General features: G+C 54.0%; 1 non-coding gene across 1 annotated transcript in view; it reads right to left on the reverse strand.

Annotated features, from left to right (window-relative positions):
- Positions 1 to 1,072, reverse strand: part of LOC124771345 — a 1,909-nt gene extending 837 nt beyond the window's left edge. The window contains exon 1 of the ribosomal RNA XR_007013361.1: positions 1 to 1,072. This exon is cut by the window's left edge and continues 837 nt beyond it. This is a non-coding gene — a ribosomal RNA (small subunit ribosomal RNA).
- Between the last annotated feature and the right edge of the window lie 3,928 nt (positions 1,073 to 5,000).

The raw sequence follows: 5,000 nt of genomic DNA on the forward strand, positions 1-5,000 counted from the left end.
TTCTTGATTAATGAAAACATACTTGGCAAATGCTTTCGCTTCTGTTCGTCTTGCGACGATCCAAGAATTTCACCTCTAACGTCGCAATACGAATGCCCCCGCCTGTCCCTATTAATCATTACCTCGGGTTCCGAAAACCAACAAAATAGAACCGAGGTCCTATTCCATTATTCCATGCACACAGTATTCAGGCGGGCTTGCCTGCTTTAAGCACTCTAATTTGTTCAAAGTAAACGTGCCGGCCCACCGAGACACTCAATAAAGAGCACCCTGGTAGGATTTCAACGGGGTCCGCCTCGGGACGCACGAGCACGCACGGGGCGGTCGCACGCCTTCGGCTCGCCCCACCGGCAGGACGTCCCACGATACATGCCAGTTAAACACCGACGGGCGGTGAACCAACAGCGTGGGACACAAATCCAACTACGAGCTTTTTAACCGCAACAACTTTAATATACGCTATTGGAGCTGGAATTACCGCGGCTGCTGGCACCAGACTTGCCCTCCAATAGATACTCGTTAAAGGATTTAAAGTGTACTCATTCCGATTACGGGGCCTCGGATGAGTCCCGTATCGTTATTTTTCGTCACTACCTCCCCGTGCCGGGAGTGGGTAATTTGCGCGCCTGCTGCCTTCCTTGGATGTGGTAGCCGTTTCTCAGGCTCCCTCTCCGGAATCGAACCCTGATTCCCCGTTACCCGTTACAACCATGGTAGGCGCAGAACCTACCATCGACAGTTGATAAGGCAGACATTTGAAAGATGCGTCGCCGGTACGAGGACCGTGCGATCAGCCCAAAGTTATTCAGAGTCACCAAGGCAAACGGACCGGACGAGCCGACCGATTGGTTTTGATCTAATAAAAGCGTCCCTTCCATCTCTGGTCGGGACTCTGTTTGCATGTATTAGCTCTAGAATTACCACAGTTATCCAAGTAACGTGGGTACGATCTAAGGAACCATAACTGATTTAATGAGCCATTCGCGGTTTCACCTTAATGCGGCTTGTACTGAGACATGCATGGCTTAATCTTTGAGACAAGCATATGACTACTGGCAGGATCAACCAGGGAGCTGCGTCAACTAGAGCTGAGCAGCCGGCCGCCCGGGAGTGTGTCCCGGGGGCCCGCGCGAACACGCAAGCGTCCGCTCAATCATTCTGCAAACAGGAGGAGGCTGAGCTCCCCTGCACAATACACCTCGAAACCCTCTCAGGTCCCGGCGGCGCGCAGCGCCGTCCCAAGTACTTGGTCGGGTTCGAGAGAGGCGCAATCGCCCGGAGTTAGGCGAGTAGACGCTTTCGGTGCGACCACCCGTGCTCCCAACTGAGCTTGCCGCTGCCGACAGAGGCCCGGGAGCGTGCTGTCGTGGCATTGCCGGCGGGAGACAACACGCGCCACCTACGGTGACCGGCAGCTCCAACGCCAGCGCCACAGAAGGACAAAAGCCCCACTTGGGTGCCGAAGCGAACTCTCCCAGCACAGCGCACGCGCCAACACATCCGCACAGCTGCGATACAAACCACCAGCGAGAACCGCTGGGGCGACCGAGCAGCAGACGGCGTCGCGGCGCCGAGCGCCGGGCGGCGGCGCATCCTCAACGCACACAGTCCTCAATCGGACCAGCACACTGAAGATGTCCACCGCGCTTCGCACCGGGCCCGCGAGGACCTACTTTGGCCGCACGGCGCCGCGCGCAGGGTGCGCCGGCGCGCAGCTGCGACGCCTGCCGCGTCCGTCGGCCGGCGCGCCTGCCACTGGCCGCCCCCACCAGCCGGCTGTAGCGCGTGCGCCCACGCACCGCGCGGCCAGCACGCCGGGAGGCGCCCCCTCACCGGCCGGGGACGGTCCCACCCAGCCACCGCCGCGTATCGCTTCACACCCAGATGCCGTTCAGTTTCGTCGGCATGGTGGGTATCGCTGGAACAACCGGTTAGTACCTCAACCTATCGTCGCCATCACCGATTCACCCCTAGCGAGAACAACCGCACCACAACAGGTTACCATTTGTTCATTTGCGTAACTTCACCAGAAAACGCAGGCGTCCATCGCCATTTGCAACTTCCACGATTATTGCATGCCTGTGTCAGGTGTCACGCCACACTACGTCTGCCCACATACACGCAACAAAATGTGCACGCCTAGACAATACGTGGAAGGTGGCCCCCGTACGTATGCGATGTCCATTGCTCGAACGACTGTCAACCGGCCTCTGTAGCATGTCGCAGATATGGAACGCGGTGCACCATGCCATCACGGTGTGTGAGGAGAGACGACTAGGTCCGAATACATCAACAGACAGCTCATGCTGATCGCCATCCACGGCGTCCGTTCCTCCCACACGTCTCTATGGCGTACCACACTGCAATCCAGCTCTCATAGGGAGACGACACGTAGCTGCGTGCACAATATTTGCACTGTATGGTCCGCCGTTTTTGGGCGCAGTCGTTGTACGGTCACACATGTGCCACGATGTATCATTCAGTACATAAGGACGAATGTGCAGTACAGATTGTGGTTTACGCGTACGACATTAGCGGACAGTTGACACAGGCCGCACCACAACGTAGCCTGAGTACGTCGCATGCGGAGGGCATTGAACATGCAAAGTTCTCACCAACCAGCTTGCGAAGGCAGGGGGCAAGGTGGGGACGTGGGGAGGGGCGGCATGTACGTCCTGCTGCCATCCACATTACAGTGTACAGCAGGAGCATGTGGAAAGTGAGCAAGACTTGCAAGGTGTTTAACATGAAGCGATACACAGGGGAGCGGGGAGTGCGAGTAGCGAACTATATTGCGAGGGTTGCGGGTGGGCAACACTACACTAATTGAACGAGTCGTATAACAATTACAGAGCAGGTTTAGGCGACAACGTGGGTTACGTTAGGCGACAACGTGGGTTACGTTAGGGGACAACGTGGGTTACGTTAGGGCACAACGTGGGTTAGGTTAAGGCACAACGTGGGTTAGGTTAAGGCACGACGTGGGTTAGGTTAAGGCACGACGTGGGTTAGGTTAAGGCACGACGTGGGTTAGGTTAAGGCACGACGTGGGTTAGGTTAAGGCACGACGTGGGTTAGGTTAAGGCACGACGTGGGTTAGGTTAAGGCACGACGTGGGTTAGGTTAAGGCACGACGTGGGTTAGGTTAAGGCACGACGTGGGTTAGGTTAAGGCACGACGTGGGTTAGGTTAAGGCACGACGTGGGTTAGGTTAAGGCACAACGTGGGTTAGGTTAAGGCACAACGTGGGTTAGGTTAAGGCACAACATGGGTTAGGTTAAGGCACAACATGGGTTAGGTTAAGGCACAACATGGGTTAGGTTAAGGCACAACATGGGTTAGGTTAAGGCACAACATGGGTTAGGTTAAGGCACAACATGGGTTAGGTTAAGGCACAACATGGGTTAGGTTAAGGCACAACATGGGTTAGGTTAAGGCACAACATGGGTTAGGTTAAGGCACAACATGGGTTAGGTTAAGGCACAACATGGGTTAGGTTAAGGCACAACATGGGTTAGGTTAAGGCACAACATGGGTTAGGTTAAGGCACAACATGGGTTAGGTTAAGGCACAACATGGGTTAGGTTAAGGCACAACATAGGTTAGGTTAAGGCACAACATAGGTTAGGTTAAGGCACAACATAGGTTAGGTTAAGGCACAACATAGGTTAGGTTAAGGCACAACATAGGTTAGGTTAAGGCACAACATAGGTTAGGTTAAGGCACAACATAGGTTAGGTTAAGGCACAACATAGGTTAGGTTAAGGCACAACATAGGTTAGGTTAAGGCACAACATAGGTTAGGTTAAGGCACAACATAGGTTAGGTTAAGGTACAACATAGGTTAGGTTAAGGTACAACATAGGTTAGGTTAAGGTACAACATAGGTTAGGTTAGGTTAGGTTACACGTTGTTGTAAGGAAAGGTGTAGGGGGGGGCGGGGGCGGCAGGTTCGTTGATAGTGATTATAGTAAGTGAATGCTTGTGACATGATCAGATTTGTCACGTCAGGATGCACCTTTGGCTTATTAGAGGCGGCGCTCCAATTCTATGCTTGTGTCAGACCTGTGTCTTTGACTCATGTCATTGTTTGTGCGCTGTGACAGGAGGTACTATTGTGATGTTGGGTGCACCGTTGTATAGGACATGTGTGGGTGTTGGTGCCTGATCTGCGCAATGGTGGATGTCGAAAGGGTGGGATATTGTATTTTCCGCATGGACCTCCTGGTCTGGTTGTGATAGTGTGGATTGTGTAATGTGGCGGAGAGGATGCACTGGATGTTGTTCCATGCTGGTGCTTACATATTGTATGTGCGCCCGTTAGAAGCAGAGAGTGGTGCGTGATCAGAGTGGCTGGCTGACGTGTGGTTCCCATTGTGGGCAGACTCTTTCAGCATGTATACGGACAGTTGTATATATATTCTGTAGTTTGATGGCTCTGCATTGATTACTAATCAGCGCCGTGTGTACGGGTAATCTGGTTCCAGTCCAAAATGTTCCATCTGTGTACATTAGTGACAAAGACTCCCCTCATGCAGTGGGGCTCGGTCTGTTATAACTCTTCCGCGTAATATATTTGCCCCACGTTTTTGCGACTGCGAGTGCGAGTGCAACGCGCATGGGGACCGACATGCTGATGGCTCGGTATCGGACGCCGTACAGTGAGCAACGCGATCGCGTCTCTCGCTCGTAAGTGGTACAGGTCGCGGCTCATGTATAGGGACAGCGGGAATGTCGCATATTGGCAATAACTCTTCATGAAACGCACGTTATAGGGGTGGATTGCACTTTACGAGTGCGGGAAACGTCCGCCGTTCATCCGCTGGAGGTGCGCGTTTGGCGGTTGGGGTGGTGCACGAACGGGTGCGGGTGGAGTCATTGCCGGTCCACGGCTTCGTGCGGCAGAGCCACTGGAGATTGGGTGCTATGGTCGACAGAGGCTGCAGGCTTTGTGGGTGGCGTCGAAAGGCGGGCACTGTGGCGCCATCGCTGTCTTAATC

The sequence above is a fragment of the Schistocerca piceifrons genome, unplaced genomic scaffold, assembly GCF_021461385.2.
Source record: "Schistocerca piceifrons isolate TAMUIC-IGC-003096 unplaced genomic scaffold, iqSchPice1.1 HiC_scaffold_936, whole genome shotgun sequence".
NCBI lineage: Eukaryota > Metazoa > Arthropoda > Insecta > Orthoptera > Acrididae > Schistocerca > Schistocerca piceifrons.